At 41.0% G+C, this 19,499-nt stretch overlaps 1 protein-coding gene across 1 annotated transcript in view; it reads left to right on the plus strand.

Moving 5' to 3' along the window:
• med13a (mediator complex subunit 13a) overlaps window positions 1–19,499 on the plus strand; it is an 80,047-nt gene that overhangs the window by 24,638 nt on the left and 35,910 nt on the right.

Raw genomic sequence — 19,499 nt, forward strand, 5'->3', positions numbered from 1 at the left:
AGTTGAAACTGCTGGCTGCTGTTTATATATTTGTGAGCTCCACTTGTAACCTGTGAGTCTCTTGCTTGCCGGTTGCTTTGCATTTAGTTTTTTAATGGACAGCGAATGGGCAGTGTTTACAAGCTGCCATACCCAATGCAAACAACCTGAGCAGCCTCAGTGGATAATATTGATGTATCAAACTGTCAGGATTGGCCCCAGTCCTGACTTTACGGATCAGCTCACGTCTCTCCTGCACTGCACACTACACTGCAGTTGTGATATGAGAGTTTTAAAGGAATAAAAAGGTGCTATTGATACAGCTCTGTCCGTCTCCTATCCCTCTTCTTGCTCAAAGTGTACTTGTGTACAACTGAGACATCCTCCCCTCCTCTGTGTATCTGCTGAGCTGGATTTCTTGCCATGGCTGTCTGGGTTTATTGGTAAGTGATGGAAAGGCTGTTCAGTGTTTCCCACAGATCAGAAATATACTTGGGGGGGTGCAGATGACCGTTAATATACCTGGGCGGCCCGCCCAAGTAAAGTCTATGTGTGGGAAACCCTGCTGTTGGTGAGGAAAAACATCTCTAGTCCCCAACTCTTCCTACCTCACCCTGTCTCCACATTTAACACAGAGCTGTGTTTCTGTGTGGTTTACAAATGATAATAGAAGAGTGAGGTGTGACAGATGTTATGATTGCATGTGTAACATCCTGAGGAGGCAGCTTATACCTTGTGAAACTAAATGCAAAACCTAAAGGCGCTTTTAAATGCATTTGATAGCTTTCATATTCTGGGCTGTTTGATGTGTGTACATGTGTCAGTGTTGTTGTTGTGTTGTTGTTTTGGTGGTGTTGTCAGATTTGCAAGTCAGGTGACCATGGGGTCCATGCAGTGACATATTCTTGTGTGTGCCCAGACACGTGTGTGTGTTTGTTTGCAGGCCAGTTGCTCAGTTCAGGAGGGAAATGGCCAGAACTTGGCTACCTGCTTGTTTTTATCATCGACCCAAGCTCAGATCAATTCAATTAATTGTATAAACAAAACAGATTCAAAACAGAAGACGTGCAATATGTATTACTAATATTTCTTGAGTTGCTTCATGTATTATACAGAACAATTACATGCTAAAAGGATCTGAGCTTTAATGCAGCCTTTTTTCCCAGCCTTGTGTCTGCAGACACTCTCATCTGTCAGGACGAGTGTGATAGATTTCCACTTAACTTGCAGAATAATAGACAAAAAGGTTAGCCAAATGAATACTGGAGAACAAGCCGCCTCTCTTTAAGCTATATTCACGGCTTGTTTTTAGCTCTATTGCTTCTTTACCCAGTACGCTGATCACACAGGGCCCCAGTCAAAGGGGGAAAAAAACAACACAATGGTCTTTTCCTCTGCTCCGGAATTCACAGGCCACCCTCTGTCTGTGTGTCTGGTTCTCTTTCTACTCTCTCTCCTCGCCCTCCCCTTCCCTTCATCCCCCTCTGCTGTCACGGAGCAGACTGGGCAGGTTATAAATAGTGGTGCAGCCACCCTGACTCTTAGTTGTCGTCAAGGATGTTTTCCCTCTCCCTTTGGTGTGCTCCGGCCACGCTGGGATTTGGGCAAACAAAGCACGACAAAACTGTGGCGGAAATTTACAAGAACCCTTTTGTGTTTTTATTTTGTTCTATGTCGCTACCGCGCCGTTCTGACACTGAAACATTTCCTGAACAGTTATGGGTTGTGGTATTTGTAATTATTAGATCGCTCAAGTAATCTTGACTTCCATTTCCGACGGTACAGTGATGGGTGTTTTTGCATGTAATCCAGAGCTCACATACCTTATGCATATTGTCAACATAAAAATGCTCATGTTATCCTACCAGTACTGCTATAAAAACTGAGTGTTCAATCCAGGCATCATCCGCAATATACTATAAGGTATAGTTCCTAATATTAAGAAATGTTTAAAAACACACTATAGTTTTTCACATTTTCTTGTTTTTATTTGGAACTCCCATACAAACAAACATCTGTTAATTAGACAACCGAAAACTTCCAGGGAAGTCCCACGTTATTGTCTCGTGAAAAACCCTACTGTGCACTGTGGTCTGTCCTTCTTGGATACTTTACTTCCTCCCTTAATACGCAAAGACACATTAGTACAGACTTCAACAGTGTTTGCTATCACCTTATCTGTCTCCTTTAAGCACCTTGTTTACCCTCAAGGAGAAGTGGGTCACACCCCAGTTAGTATTGCTTCTTCTTCTGCAATCCCACATGGATTTGCAGCAAATAAACTTTAAATGCGACACAAACTTCTCAGAAAAAAGTTTTCTATAATGACATTGTTATTATAGGGTCATATTAGGACAAACATTTGAATTCAGGAAGAGTTTAGTCTGGAAACATGTTACGAGGACGAGTGACGTTTATAAATATATGTCATAAAGTCAAAGATATTGTATTTCCCAAAGTTCAGTAACATGGGGGGGGGGGTTGTTTACATCTGGAGGAGCACTTACACCTTAGACAGGTTAGTTAAGGACAGCGTCTTAATTGGCTCATGAATGTTTTCTTGAATAATGAACTCATTATGAATCATAGTAAATGAATATTTCAGGGTTTCAGACAAAACAAGACAAAATGACATCACCTTCTGCTCAGATAATTGTAATACGCATTCATGACTATCAATTAGTCCTAATAATTAACAGAAGATTAATTCTAAAAATATAAATTCACAATAAAGCCCTACTCATCATTGTCAGTCAGACTTCTCGAAAGCTAGAAATAATAAATTCCAAAATATCTTTTTGTGTGGGCCGCTAAAATCAAATGTGCTTGTGGAAACATTGGCTGCCCCTCGGAGGATCAGGCGCCTGCTCTGCAGCATCCAGAGTCTCCAGCTGGTGGAGGCTGTGGCCAGCTGACAGTGTTCATAACCTCCGCCTGTGCTAAAATGCTTACATCATCTCTCTCTCCCTCCTCCTTTCTCAATCCACCCTGATGTGTGTGGTTAGCAGAATGAATCCTCCAGATCTTTGATAATAATAACCTCTAACAGTGCCTCAGGTTTCTCCGTTATCAAGGAGTTAATTCAGATATTGGTCATATGTTTTCCCATGTTTGAGTCTAAAAGGCAACAAAATGTCAAGAAAAAATTATAATTGAAAGCATTTGAACCCTTTAATATGTGTTAATGAATAAATCTGTGTGAATTGATTGGTGTAAGGCTTTGTTTTCCATGCGAATGCAGCAGTGTGTGTTGATACAGCTGACAGCACTTCTCTTTGTCTGGAGTACAGGCAGCTCCAAGTTGTTTCGGTGAACCTTGTGCTGCTAGGTAGACTGGCTTCAGAGAGAAAGGGAGAGAACACAAGGGAAGGAGGGCAGGAAGGAGGGGGTGAGGGAACAAGCAAGGGAGAGCTCCTCTTGGTTGTCATGGTAGCAAGGAAATGCACCATGGGATCGTGTGTTTCCAAGGTGAAGCGGGATGCTCGTGCTCTATTGGTCAGTTTAAGGCGGACCAACATGTTGACTTGCTCCTAATTGGCTGCATTACTACATTCAGAGCAATATTATATCAAGCCAGCTTTTGATGTTCTTTTTTTCAATTTGATCAGGGTGTAATTTATTTTGATCCGCTTGATTTGTGCTGCGTATAAAAGACCCTACGATGTAGTCAAACTGCGCTGTAATCAAGAGAGTGTTAGATTACTACTCCACTTAAAATGCGCCATCGGTTGTGTATTTGTAGTTGTCTGACTGAAAGCATCATTAACTAATCAAGCTGTTATGAAATGAGGCCAGTGTGTAGCATCTAATAAAACTAGAGCGATAGATGATGAATAAATGCAAACCCTAGTGACACAATAACAGATATGCCTGCATAAACACACGCAACTGTCTGCATTTTTCTGCGTGACTGTGTTCTTCTATTGTTCCAGCCCCATGTTGGGAGGTGGATGTGTGAGTCCTGGTGCGCTGTTGCAGGCAGAAGCACAGAGCAGCACTCTGTTAAGTAGGACAGTGCAGGATAAAGGGCCACTGCCTCCAGTCTGGGGCTAAAGTGCTAAATTTATCCCCTCCCTGCTCCCAGCACAACACGAAACACGCAGGGAGACGGCCACACAAACATGCTTGTCAACAATCGGCGGTCCACGCAGAGGGCAGGTGCTGACTCGGCACACAATGGAAACATCAGCTCAAGAGATGCAGACAGATAAATCTGCACATGTAACATGTAGTGTGCAATACTGCTGATGGATGTGGAGAAAAACTCAGCATCCGTCTTGAGTACCCCCCCACCCACTGGTCTTTCCCATACTTCATCAGTGTCTCTAGCTGCAGGAACCCTAGGGAGGGCAGGGTGAGGAACCATGTGACCCGGCGCTCTGGATATATCATGTTGCTGGAGAGATCCTGTCCTGGAGATAAATCTGGCTCTTAAAGGAAAATCCCAGTGTTTTTCATTGGTACGGGTCATTTCCTTAATTACTGCGCAATTATACATTATTAATGGTCCATTTCCCATTACATCACTTTACAACTTAAAGCAAAGTCTTTGGCTTCACTTACGAGATCAGCCAATATACTAAATCTAACCGAATATTTTCCGTCATTGACTGAATTATTGGAAAAAATCTGTCATTTAGGTTAGACCAGTGTAGACGATCTTCCCTACAATTAATAACTAACTGTGTTGTAGAGCTACATACTGGAAGCTCCTCTCCTCTCCTCCTCTCCTCTCCTCTCCTCTCCTCTCCTCTCCTCCTCTCTGTGAGGTGCAGCTGCGCCATGCTGAGGGATTTCCTCCCGTGTGCTTGCAGGATCCGAAATCACACGTTCAGAAAGCCTCGCTCTCTTCTCAACACTTTTTCCCGGGCGCAATGTTCCCAGCTTTAGAAACTTTGGCTTTAGTTGTCTCCGCTGTCACTGCGGTCAAAAATAATAATCTGCCGACGTAAGAACTAACGGTCAGGTTGCTGTGAGTGTTCATCGTTTCTCTCTACGCCTTTTTACAAGAGCATAGTCCAAGCTTCTTATGTATTTAAAGAGTTCAAAATGTTAAGGAATAAGTTAAGATTTTACATGAAGGACATGGAGCTCTGGAAAAATTCCAAATGTTTCTCAAATCTTTATCTCTACATGTATGGCAGCCATTCCAGTGTCTGTTGAATTCCAACACAGAGAAATGTTGTCAGTAGTTTATAGAATTCGATACAAAAATAAAATCCTATAAGTTAAAGACATCTATAAATAATAAAACCAGAGAAACTGATAATGCTGCAGTGGTCTCTTAATTTTTTTTCCAGAGCTGTAAGGACACCTGTCTTTTAAACAATTGGAGTCACCATGTTGATAAGGGTGCTTTTTATCATGGTTACCAAGGAACTGCATTTCCATTTTTACTGTAGCCAATGTGACATTACACTGTTTAATTTTTTTTTTAATACAACAAATACTTATAGCAACTTATTCTAATAATTTCCCACCAGTTTTTCGCTCCTGAATTCCAGCCTTTTCTCTTCTTTTATTGCCTACAGAAGCCCTTAAAGAACAAAGCGTTTATCTCTCATTCCCAAAGTGAGCTGTCTTCTCATGTGTTCCGAGGAAACCCATACTGTGTCACACATGGAATTTAGGGACACATCTCAGCATTCAGAGGGAATCCTGTGTCCTTACGTTTCCTTTGCTGCCCCTCCTTTTCTCCCCACACCCACTGTAGCCTGCATTCCTACCATTCCTCCCCTCTCCTTGTGTGACCGGAGGCTACGGCAGCGTCGTGGCCAAGGGAAGATCTGAAGAAGTCGTCATAGTTAATCTGCCAGCCCTCCCTCTCTGTCTTTTTCTAAGTAACTGTGATTGCTATGCTTCTCTCTTTTAATCCAGAGGTTCCGACAGATGGCCACGTTTAAAGCTAATCCCTAATATGGTGTTGGACCTTTCACCTCAGCACTGTAGACTACACGGTGGCTGCATTGTGTTTACAGGAAGCTCACCACAGGCTATAGCACACTCCAGAGAGACCTTGAAATACAGTAATGATAAACAGATGTGTGTGCTCGGCCGGCCAAAGTTAGGTCTCAGTTAGGGATGCACCGATACATCGGTGAGACATCGGCATCGGCCGATGTTAGTCCTATTTACCACCATCGGCACATCGGTAAAATAAGGTGACATCACCGATGGCAGTCGCCGATGTTTATGTTTTGCTACTTGACCGGGAGAAGTCGCATTAGCGTTGTTGTTTTTAAATCTGACGGACCAAATCTGAAGTCAGGGCATCATTTTAAAGGATTAACAGTGACTGTAGGTCTCCCGTAACTTTAAAGTCATTCGGGGGGGCGTCTCCTCTCCTCTCCTCTTTGAGGAGCTGCTGCTGCACGCTGCGCATGCTGCAGGACTTCTGCCCCGTGTACCGGGTGTCTGGAGGATCGGTAAATTAAATCCATTCTTCAGTGTTCTTGGGAGGCCGTCGTATATATTTGTGACTTTGTTATACTTGCTGCTACTCCCGTTAACTTCCAGAAACTTGCTATGGCTCGCTCAACCTCTCTCTCGTGCTTACACATGCACACAAGTATCCCCCACTCTCTCTCTTAAAGGGATATGCTGCTTTAGTCTGCATTGTGCTACCATTACAGGTTACATAGTAAAACATCGGCCATCGGTATCTGCAACAATGTTATTCTTAACATCGGTATCAAAACAATGTTATTCTTAACATCGGTATCGGCCGACATTTTTGCAATCGGTGCATCCCTAGTTTCAGTTGAAACTCACTGTAATGCAATTCAACAGTCCTAAAGACTCAGAACACTTCATCCTGAAATTGATGAGTCAGTTTCAGTGTTTATAAAAGTGGATTGAGATTGATTCCATCCACAGAAACATCTTTCATGTTTAATTTGAAGGCGTTTTGTTTAAGTGGAGTGAGTTAGAATGCGTTTTTACATTTAGCCTGCGTCATATTTTGAGGTTGAGGTTAGGGTTATTATTCAAATCAACCTGAAAGTACTTCTAGTATTTGGTATGATGTAAACACTGTTTTGCCTAAGAATCTGTTGTCACACTCGTGTAACCCAGCATTATTTGTAATTTGAAAGGATTCAACAGATTTTTTGTATCAATAAGCCAACTTCTACTGCTATGATTCGAGCATGAAGAACTACTTATTTCTCCACCAGGAGCAGGACACTCTTTTATTAGTCACCTTTCTTTCGGATTATACTGAAGCAAACACACATTGCTGACATTTCCTGGGTAAAAATGACATTGTTTTATCCACTGGAGCCAATACTGTTGGACAGGGAACATAATATCTCCTCATTTGGCTCTTTACTTTTGAGTGTCACAGTAAAGCATAGCAATTAATGGTCATTTTTAGTCCTTTTAATTATAGAGTAAATGTTCACATGCACCTTGAGCTTGATTGAAGTGTAATTTCACAACAGAGTCACCACCCATTTATTCTTCAAGTTAATTAATTTGTTCAGTAAAACAAAGAACCTTTTTAACCTTTCCTCGTGTCTCTGGGATTAGTTCACACATTTGCTTTTGGCCTTTAGTTCCATTTCTGTGTTGCAGCTGGTGGTCAAACCACAGTTTAACACGATTCTCAGAAAGCGTTTCAGCTCAGTTGAAAGAGACGGGGCAGAAGTATGTCTGTCCTTTTGTGGTTTAACTGCAGAAGCCCCGCTCTAATCCAGGATGAAACTGTCTAATTGGCCATGGCTCGGGGTAATGAACCTTTATTATCACAACTTCACAACTCATTACTAAAGGCATGATGATTCAAATTCAATCTCTTTTACATGTTCCCATTGTGTAGTCTTTTGCAGACAAGGGTAAGGGAAGCCTAATTCCACATAGGCTGTTTGCAATTATGTCATATAAGGCTGCAACAAACCATGTTTCTTATTGTTAGAGCCATTTTTTGTGTTGATTTATAAATCAAATATTTTCTAATTAATGTAGATCTTAACACAGTCTTTCAGTTTATGAACTTGTATTAAATGAAATATTCTAAGAATAATTTGGATTTATTGTGAGAAATAAAGAAGGGGTGGGACTGAGCCTCGGAACAGGGAATCTGTACAGTCTTTGACCTCACGTTACATAGCTTTTGTTTATTTGTTTGTATAATTTTGTGGAAAAAGAAAATAAATCGGCCAAAGGAAGGCAAAAGAAATCAGCTCCTGCAGAGCTTTATGTGTATGTGTGAGTCGAGAAGGGGAGCCTTGTTAATGTGACGCAGTTTTAAAACATCCTACAAGAATGTGCCACGGCGCTTATTATTGATACATCTGCCAAATATTTTCTTGATTAATCATAATGTCATAACATATTTGAAATATCCGTCCAAGTTAAGTAAAGTCAGTCCAATCAGTCACTTAATAATACTTAAATGAATTTCATGTAAAACAGAGAAAAGCAGGATCTATCCGTGTTTGATTTAGATTTTTCTTAATGATCAAAATCTTTGTGGATTACAGACTGCTCAGATGTTATCTGAATGGAGTGCACATTTACCGTTAAATACATATGACACTGCAGTAATATAGTAAGTGCTTCTCCTCAAGAATCCACAGATGTGGCATCACAACCACAAAGTGATTACGTGATGTGGTAATGAGCATAATTACTGAAAAGCTATTTTTCTTCTTCAGAAAAGCCAAGGTATTTGCTGATTGAAACAGTTGCCTTTAAGCAGGTGTATTAGAGGAACCCTGGGGTGTGTGTGGGTTTCTTCGGTACTATATCACACACCGGGATTGAGCTGGGACCAGAGTTGTTGTCAGGGTTACATCAGGGTTACATCAGGGTTACATCAGGGTTATGTCAGCATTATCTTTAGCTGGCCCAGCTGTATCTGTGTGTGTGGCTGTAAGAGACCTGCAGTGGATCAGATTCCTCCTCTTTTTATGCTCCTGTTGTTCTATCTCTTTCCATTTCGCTCTCCCTTCCAAGTTTAATCTGACATATAGAAAGAGGCTCACCCCCTCTCCATTTGTGGCAGAGGGAAATCAATTCAAAGTAATAGTGTGTGTGTGTGTGTGTGTGTGTGTGTGTGTGTGTGTGTGTGTGTGTGTGTGTGTGTGTGTGTGTGTGTGTGTGTGTGTGTGTGTGTGTGTGTGTGTGTGTGTGTGTGTGTGTGTGTGTGAGAGTATGAGCTGGCCTTAAGAGTTTCACATCAGTGTTTTCTCTAGCACATAGTCTCCTGTGTGAGCTGTGTGATAAAGCCGCAGCCGGTGTGTCTTGCAGGGCTCTGTTTGAGTGTGGGTGTGTGTGTGTGACGTATGTGTGTGTATTTGTGTGCTTGTGTTCCCTGGCAGCAGACAGTGATGTTGTTTCCCAGTGGTCAGGTGGCGAGACAGTAGGGGAGATTATATCACCCTGGAAATGCGTCCTCTAATTCACTGCTGTTTACCACCTTCATTCTTTTTCCTGTCGCCTCACTTATTTGTCCTTCCTCTCGCTCTCCAACACTCCTAATGCCGCCTCATTACCTAATTCATTCATTATTTGTATTTCTTTTAAATGTGCATGTTTGTTTTTTCGCTTTTCAATTCCTAATGTTGCTTTGATACATTTGTAAATAATAAGACAGGATGAGAGAAACCTTTATTGAATCTCGTGGAAAGATTCAGCAGGAATGAAGATAGATCAGGTTAGAGTTCAAATAAGAAACAAACGGAAATAATGTAAGTAACAGTATAACATAAAATAGCAACAATATAATTAGTTGAAACTGTATAAATAATAATTAATACTTAAATGTATGGAGAGGATTTTTGCCAGAACTCCAAAGATGAGTCCAACAAGAGAAAAAATAAAAAAGTGATAAATAAACATATATTCAACTCATTATTTAATGTATTTAAAAAATGCCAGATAATACGGACATGATTGGTACCACCGCTTCAGAAACGGTTTTGATAACAAACCCTGGTTTCTTCTCTGTAGTCAAAACATTCCTCCCTGTTTCATGGTGTCTGATTGTCATTTTCAGCTTTAATTCCAGTAACATTGTTTTGTAATATGGTGCACTAAACTGGGACCATGCCTGCATGTCCCGTCACTGCAGGAGCAGTAGGGACACTTGCTGCTGTTTTTGTTGTGCTGAGGAAGTGTACTGCAGCTAAACGGAAGCTCCGTTCTTAGAGCGCTGCCAGCCGAGCCCAACAAACATCTGAGGAATGTTACAGCCTCCTTCGTTTTTCAATCCTCTATATCTCCATGTCTTATTCCACGCACCACCCTTTTCACCTCAGACGCCCTGGTTTCCGTTTCACTTTTGACTCACCTTAAATCCAGTTTCGACTTTCCTTTTTGCATGTTTGTGAGTATGCATTTCTCTGATGCATTAAAAGAAAAGCATGACTCGTCGGCAGCAGCTCATGGTCAGTTCTGTCAGAAATCAGATTTCTCCTTTGCTACAAGATAACACTGAATGTATAAAGAGCAGCAAACAATACTGCCACAATGTCAACAAGTGATTTTCAGGCATTAATACATGAAAATCCGATAGAGGCTTGTAAAAACCATTCACCTTGAAGCGCACAAACAAGACAGCAACCAAGAACAAAGAACATATTTTAAGGAAAGGAAAGTTGACAGGACTTGAGAAATAAAAACTCATTGAAATGCCACTAATGCATGACGGTTTGGCAGGAATATCACGCTGATATATCGCAGCTCGGACAGTAAGTGAATGAGTTGGGATGTTCTGTCCTTTTGGCTTTAAACGGACAACTGCTTTTGCTGCCACAACAAGCTCCAAATTCATCTGCTGGCAAGCCCCAGCGCAGATCACTCTCTCAGATAATGAGATGCTCCCCGACTCATTGTTCTATTCCGAAAGGACATTCCTGTTTATGCATATCATTCCAGCTGTGGCAAATATTTATAGTATATCCGAAAAGAGATGCTGGAATGATGTGGTATTGGGACACCCTACTTACACATTAAACTCAGCCACAAGCTCACACCGTTTACTTTTGAAATCTTGTGTCTGATATTTAATTATCTCTCTCTGTGTAGCCTCGAAGCAGTCATATATATTCTACAGAAATATATAAATCAATCCACAAAAATGTAAAAGAATGCATTTAATTTGATGGTTGATAAGTTGTTCCCCTTGTTTTTCAAAGGTAAAACATTCTTTAATTCCTGCTCTTATTATTTACGTTTTTTTTCCTGCTATACATCACTGCAACCTAATACTATTAGAGTTTTTGAACTGTTGGTCAGACAAACCAAGCAGTATTTATTTATTTAACATACATTTTTGGTCATTGTTTTTTTTATAAACCTGGCTACTATACCTCAGAACTGTTTCTGAGGTCTATTTTTGTGTATTTTGTAAAATTGTGTAGTTTTTGTATATATTTTTGTATCTTTGGTGTAATATGAAGCTGTCTTTGGCTCTTTTTGCTGTGACAGATGAAAATTTCTCCTCTGTGGGACGAATAAAAGTGTTCTGATTCTGATCTTAAATCCGGAAATTGGGATTTGACACTTTGCTATACTCTCTATTATCAGCACCTCAATCATAATTCAAAGTAATCCATAGTTGCATCCAAAGAGAGTTTGAGGATTGTGGCAATAAAGGGATTGAGAAAACTAAAAAGCTGTCTAAATGTTGGGGCTGCTGTTCAGTGAATACGCTCTCAGATAAAGTGAAATATCAAAAGTTATGTTCTGACTGAAAGGAATCAACAAGCTGCGATGCACATAATTTTCTGTAAATAAAAGTTATCTCAAAAACTTTGGAACGATTTAAAAGGCTGATCTGTTTGCTAAACAGCACTCCCTCCATGTGACACTGATGGATGCTGTCAGTCCCACGCCGCCACACAGGTCTCAGCTGGCCTTTGGCACCTCATTTCCATGGCATGCCAGCTGAAGGCAAATATGCCATCCTACTCTCCTTTGTATGTGGGCCCCGCTCCAAATTGTCCACTGGATTACCTTGTTGTCTCGTCATCGAGCCAAAGGCCACCTGCCATTTGCATCGGAGAGACGGAGCAGGGAGTGCCCTCTGTGGACGATCACGGTGGCGTGCATGCGAGCATACGCTGTGTGTGTGTGCAGCTTCGATGAGAGGAAAAAAAGGACTGCAGATCACAGAGCAGCTCAGCCTGCTTGCCAGTTAATAGATGAAGAGCAGACGAGAGGGGAGTGGGAGGAAAGGTGGAGACAGCAAGAGAGAAGATGATTAAAAGATCTTGTGGCTTTTTGTCAGGCTACTACGGTAACCCTCCCTCCTTCATGTTCTCTCTCAACATGATGGGGAGGAAAACAACATGTGATCACACACACCTCCTCATGTTAACTGGTTCTTTTGAAGGCTAGTGGATGCAACTTAGACGAGATGAGACATATTTATTAGTTTTAAAGAAGAATGTCCGTGTCCATCTCATGCATGGTGCTGCTGACAGGTGGTGTTTTATTGGCTCTGTGACGCTCTACACTGGCCTTGGGTTTTTCGCTTAAGAGCAAGCACTTTCTTGCTGCAAGGGAGATGACATTCTAAATTCCCAGAGAACCTGAGTCTTGAGGCAGGTTTGACATACTTTACCAGACACAGTGTGTCCTGGAGAAAGGCCACCTTGGGCTCCCTCACAGGGGTTCCTCGAGACCCTTAGGCAAAGTAGAAAAACAGTTTTCAAATGAAATCTTATCAGGATTTTAATTTGGGATTAAGGCAGACAGGGACAGTTGCTCATGAACATTTAAAAGAAATGACGCCACTGCATTTGGCCAAGACTGACTGCTGGCTGAAGCTTCACTTGTTTATTTTCTTGCAAAAGCATCAAAAGGTTAGAGTGGACCGAAAGATCCGACTCTTCTATTGATTATTTTTATTCTAGCTATGCTGCTTCATTTATCTAACAGCTTTAATTACTAGTTATTTTGCAGATTCAGTCAACAATACAGCTATAATAAATAAATAATTTCAAATATTATTCTATCAATAAGTACGTGGCTACAGGGGGAGGCAGGGACGCTACCAGTGTTTAAAGTAATTAATATAAAATAATTAAAAAGGCAACTTGTTTACCAGCATAAACATTAAAGCAAAAACCAATTAATGCGTCATCATTTGTTTGTCAAAACAAAATGTTCTCTCATTTCATTCTTATCTCAGTGAGTGCTCTTTAACACTTACAATTGTCCCTTACCTGAGAGATAACAGAACGCATAAACGTTAGTGCATCCTTGACATTAATAGGTGCTAAAATAAATAATACAAAGCTGTGGATGTCTTAAAAAATAAGAGGACATTTTGTTCATACACTGCAAAAGGCTGATTTATAGGGGGAAAAAATGCTTAATCAGTGTTTTGCTTTCCCATGCCTACACATTGCGTGCTCACCTAATCTGCTACCTCACACACACTTTCCCACCTCACTTAGCAGCTGTTGTTTGTCTGTGTGTGTGCCACTGGCTGTGGTGGGAGTGTGTGTTCTTGTGTTTGCTTCACAGGCAGGCCGTGGATGTTTGCAGGAGAATTGAGTTTGGCACAATGCTGCGTGTTTGTCACATGTGGACGCAGAACAGATCAACAGGCTCGTGCTGCAGTTAGTCACAGCGCAGGCTTTGCTTAATCCGGCTCCCTTTGTGTGTCAGTGAGAGGCGCAGTGGTGAGGAAACGTGTCATGTGCTGTTTTTGTTTTGTTGATGTTTCGTCGCTTACTGGGCCAAGCAGAAACGTAGCACCTGTTGACATTTGAACCAGCACTCTGGTGGAAACCACTCTGCAACATAGTGTCTAATGTTCAGTTGGTAAATAGTGTATTGAAAGCACAGCATTTAATGAACGGCAAACCGGATAGTCTCTATGTGGAAATATTAAATACTTCATTTACATAATCAAAAAGTCAAATGACTGAAACTTTTTATGTCCCAACTGAACATTTGACGTTAATACAAGTAAACTGGGCCTCGGCCGTGGCGTAACTGGCTGGGGCACCTGCACCGTACGCCGGCGACCCGGGTTCCGGATCCCACCCCGACTCTCTCTCCCACTTTCCTGTCACTCTCCTATCTGATTAAAGGCAAAAAGCCCCCAAAAATAACTTAAGTAAACTGTGTAAGAACCATTGTGATGCTTTTAGATCTTTCAAGAAGTAGTTTCATTACGGCAGTCACATCATGATTCAGGTTTGCATTCAATGTATTGCAATTCTGTAAGCAAGGCGATATATTCTGATTTATTAGATTTAACTTTAGGGAAAGTATAAGGACACATCACAAAATACATAAATCTGACAAACGTATTTATTTTACTGTCATGTAAACGTCCAACTTTGTAGCAAACTTTGTCCTCCAACCTGAGCAAAGAAATAATCATTTAACTATATCAACACAGAATTAAACAATAAATACATTGAATCATAATGAAGCTTTATTTATGTAGCCCTTTTCATACATGACATGCAGCTCAAAGTGCTTTACAGAAAGGCATAGGCCTACATCACAAGTTAAAAACAAATGACAAGAACAGATGTTTAAGACCAAATCAGATACATGCAGCATAGCAACAAAGAATAACACTTTAACAGATTAAGAGACACATTGTCATATAATAATAAACTATACAATTGTTAAAAGGCCAACTTTAAAGGAATGTTGCTATTAAAACTGTTACATAAATAATACCAATAAAACAATGTAGAAGTAGGTAAATAATAAAGACTAAAAGACCATTTAAAAGGAGTGTCCCGCTAATAAAAAGCTAATCTAAAGAAGAAGGTCTTTAGCTGTTGTTTAAAAATGTCCACTGAGTTGGCCTCGCTATTTCCTGGGAGGGTATTCCACAGTTTTGGAGTATAGTGTGTATATATATATATATATATTATTTAAAAAAGCATTTACAAGTAAAGTAAATACAAATTGCCGACAGATTTGAATTTGTGTCACATGATATAGTGATAATGAAGTGCGGGGCTGCACACTTTAGAATAAATAACTCATTGTAATGATTTGATATGCTTCCTGATATTAGAAGGAATAACCATTTTTAAGTCATTATTCACATTATCTTCGAAATAATATGTTGGATCCGTGCCAAACCAGGTTTAATAACCCTGTAGAATACTGTTTGTAAGCAGCACCACAATACTGGAATGACATTTTCTCATAGTTTGTCTCAAATATAGTGCTGACTGCGAACTGATAATGCTCTACTCTATATTGTGGTTTCCAAATCTTTTTGGATAATTGTGCAGCCCCAAGTGTAGTGATATTTCCGTACACTGCTAATTCATCAAATAGAACATGTTGTCCTCTAATCACCGCTGGATAGTAATGTGATCATTTAGCATGTGACAGTTTTAATGTCAACAGCTGGTATGTCCACTAATCTGCTTAAGCAATCAGCTGACACACGGTATCATACCAGCTTTGAATCAATTCTTAACAAACGTGATTGTACAGACCTGTGTGTGTGTGTGTGTGTGTGTGTGTGTGTGTGTGTGTGTGTGTGTGTGTGTGTGTGTGTGTGTGTGTGTGTGTGTGTGTGTGTGTGTGTGTGTGTGTGTGTGTGTGTGTGTGTGTGTGTGTGTGTGTGTGTGCGCCACGTTGTACTTCTGCATGCTGAGCCACAGATGGCAGCCCTCCACCTCACGCTTCCAAGTGCCCTGTGTGAATGTGTGGTGTCAGGTTTTCTTTGCGTGTGAGAGGAGAATGGTAGACTGCAGTTCTGTTGATGTCTGCATAATGCAACAACACAGTTTGTCTCCCTCTGTTGTCCTCTGTGTCTCACTAGCTTTTAACTTTCGTTCACTTGATGTTCTTTCTGCCATTCAGCTTGATTGGGCATCTTATATGTTGTTTTAATGGCAACATAGACATAGTTTGACATCTCATCAATCTCCCCCCCCAAAAAAAGTCACACTGTACGGTTGGGCAACATTTTCTTATGGATGTTAGTCCTATTTACCACCATCGGCACAAAATTTAAAATAAGGTGACATCACCGATGGCAGTCGCCGATGTTTATGTTTTGCTACTTGACCGGGAGAAGTCGCATTAGCGTCGTTGTTTTTAAATCTGACGGACCAAATCTGAAGTCAGGGCATCATTTTAAAGGATTAGAACAGTGACTGTAGGTCTGCCGTAACTTTAAAGTCATTCGGGGGGGCGTCTCCTCTCCTCTGTGAGGAGCTGCTGCTGCACGCTGCGCATGCTGCTGGACTTCTGCCCCGTGTAGCGGGTGTCTGGAGGATCGGTAAATGAAATCCATTCTTCAGTGTTCTTGGGAGGCCGTCGTATATATTTGTGACTTTGTTATACTTGCTGCTACTCCCGTTAACTTCCAGAAACTTACTATGGCTCGCTCAACCTCTCTCTCGTGCTTACACATGCACACACGTATCCCCCACTCTCCCTCTTAAAGGGATATGCTGCTTTAGTCTGCATTGTGCTACCATTACAGGTTACATAGTAAAACATCGGCCATCGGTATCTGCAACAATGTTATTCTTAACATCGGTATCGGAACAATGTTATTCTTAACATCGGTATCTTAACATCGGTATCTGCAACAATGTTATTCTTAACATCGGAATCGGAACAATGTTATTCTTAACATCGGTATCTTAACATCGGTATCTGCAACAATGTTATTCTTAACATCGGAATCGCAACAATGTTATTCTTAACATCGGTATCGGCATCGGCCGACATTTTTGCAATCGGTGCATCCCTAAAAATTATACTTAATCTTGTTTTCATCCAATCTCTATCTCTTTTGTATTGCATACGGGAAGCATAAAGACTGGATACACCGTCAGAATGCCCAACGTCGTATTTTCGGAATGTTTTGAACTAAAATGACTATTTCTTTGACAGGAAAGTTAAGATTTTAAACGGAAGCCTCAATACAGTGGTCCAATAAAACTGCTGATATTTGTCAGGTGCCCATAATGCTTTCCATTGCACACTAAATGACATTACACATCATTTGGCTGATGCTTTTAACCAAAGCGACTTACAATAAGGGCAAAAAACATAGAGAATCAAACTCCGAACAGCAAGGAAAGTGCAGATATATTCACTTCAAGCAAGTCATACCATTGTAAGTGCTGGTGAATTTGTTACAAAGCCTAAGCTAACTCCATAAAGTCCTTTTTTCTGTTTGTTTTTTGTCAAGAGTTTAATTGCCAATCAAACCATGAAAAGCTTGATATAATCTTGGCCGCTCAAATGTAATAAATGTAGTAGATTGGATTATTCTGTGAATTGGCAAACTCAACTACAGGTCTAGAGAAGGCAGACGTCTGATCATCGGTAGTTTCCTCCACAACTTAATCCAACCCCTGACCTTCTGGTGTTAAACCTTTCTTTTTATAGGATGGGGCCGTGATTATTTTTAAGTTATTGCTTGCAATCCTTTCCTCATTCATCTCTAATATTGAGTAGGGATGGGGTAAAACAAAGGTTCCTTTTTCTTCGCAGTATAGTCCGCTAGGTGTTCTGACCAAAAACAAACCTGTGGTGGGGGTTTGAAAGCTTATCAGATGCTAAAATACTGCAGATCAGTTTTTAAGGATTTTGCAACCCTGGAAAGTGGTCAGGGCAGCAGTTATTTTGTCTTTCTCCATGCCGGTAGTTAGGTAAACAACAGTCGCAATATGCTGTTTGGGTTTCAACCCAACCAGGAATTGGATCTTAGGCTTCGGACTAGTGCGTTGATCTTCGGATCAGGGGGGCACAAATTCAATCCCCACTGCAGTCAGCATGCCGTTGTGTTCTTGGGCAAGACACTTCACCTCAAATTGCTCCTGTATGTAAGTCTCTTTGGATAAATGCGTCTAACAAGTAGCATGTAATGTAATGTAATCTTACAGGGCCTTGTTTGATGTTGCATTGTTGTCTGGCTGAAGTTGAGTCGGGTCCAACTTTTCTGCTGGACTATCCTGATTTATTTGCAGCTGCATGAATAAAAGTCCCTAAATTAAACGTAATGAATGTAGTGGCTTCATACAAGACACACAGTCGGAGACAAATTCAAGAGCACATCTCCCAAAGTTACTCTAGATAACATAAGGCTTCCTTTTTATATTCTTTTGATGTGCAGCTCAGCAAAGAAACGCTGTGTGGAAACCTAAAGAGGGAATTTAGCACGGAAAAGATCATGACTATGGAAGAGACCCTCATGATTTGATTCAACCGCATATTGGCTTCTGTTTTCTGTCTAGTTTTAAGAATGTGGACTGTGGGAAGTGTCTTCCATGACATTGAAGACGCCATAATAGAGGATGTTCCATACCAGTGTAAAATGTGATTATTACAAACAAAAAGCAAGCTCTCAGGCTATACATTGTTTGCTAGTTAAACTTCTTAAACTGTTGATGAATTATTATTAAAAGATGAAATGAAATGTACTCACACTGCACAACTTTGATCTTCAGTCACATTAAAAAAGCGCTATTTTCATCAGACTACAGACAAATTGAGACTTTTCGGGATGGAAAAGCCAAGAGTGGCGCTTTAACGCTGTGTCGATGTGTTCGTCTTGCAGAATTGGGTCTGAGTCTAATCTAAACCGGGTTGGACAAACGATAGATGCAGCCAGGAGAAAGGATTACAACGATCAATAGTGCTTTCAATTTATGTTATATCAGACTTAACATGTGTTTAACCTATCCTTAAATTTAGCCTCCCTCTCACTCTGCATCACCCTCATTAGCCTACTCTTTTCCAGCTGTGGACTGTGAAGATTGAACCTTCATATTAACTAGCAACACCTCATATTTTACTGAAAAAAGTCAAGTGTAAGATGAATGTCAAGCTCTGGGGGGCTTAGGGCATCTCTTCACTACGTAGGTGGAATTATCTTATTGAAGTGCGCTCTCTCCCTGCCTCGCTCTCCTTCTCTTTAATCCTCTGCAGAGTAGGTGTGCCAGAGAGAGTCAGCCAGAGAAGACTGATATTTGCTTAACCAAATCCTCGGAGGAGGCAACCCTCTTTAATCCACTTCCAAATTCACAGCGTCCACTTTCATTTGGTCATCCGTCACTTGCACTGCTCTCTAGCGCTCTCTGCATTTGTGTGTGTGTGTGCGGGTGTCTCTGATGGACAATGGTGTGCATTTTGTTCTCTCCTTCGGTCTGCCTTGCTTTCCCTTTCTTCTTCCACTTGTCACTTTTGTTGTGTGCCATTGAGGTCAGACTGGCACAGGGAAGCGTTGTTGTGAGCGAGAGAGAAAAGTACTGTTGTAGCCGAGAGTATTGGCTGGAAATCCAGGGTTAGTCCGGGCTTACCCCTTTGTTTTACACCCAGCACCAGAGGGACAGAAGCACACTCGCACACAAAACACCTGTGAGCTAGCCCCCCGGCGCTGTGCAGAATTACTTTTATCCTGATCTTTATGCTGGCTTTTGAAGTCTCTGAACTAAGTTTCAACACCCATAAATGCTATTTATTGAAGTATTTGATATTTACCTTTACTCAGAAAATATGCAGGCAACATTAATTTCTGTAGGAATATTATAATACACACATCTCCCACCATCACCATT

Source organism: Eleginops maclovinus, chromosome 11 (genome assembly GCF_036324505.1).
Source record: "Eleginops maclovinus isolate JMC-PN-2008 ecotype Puerto Natales chromosome 11, JC_Emac_rtc_rv5, whole genome shotgun sequence".
In the NCBI taxonomy this organism is placed as follows: Eukaryota; Metazoa; Chordata; class Actinopteri; order Perciformes; family Eleginopidae; genus Eleginops; species Eleginops maclovinus.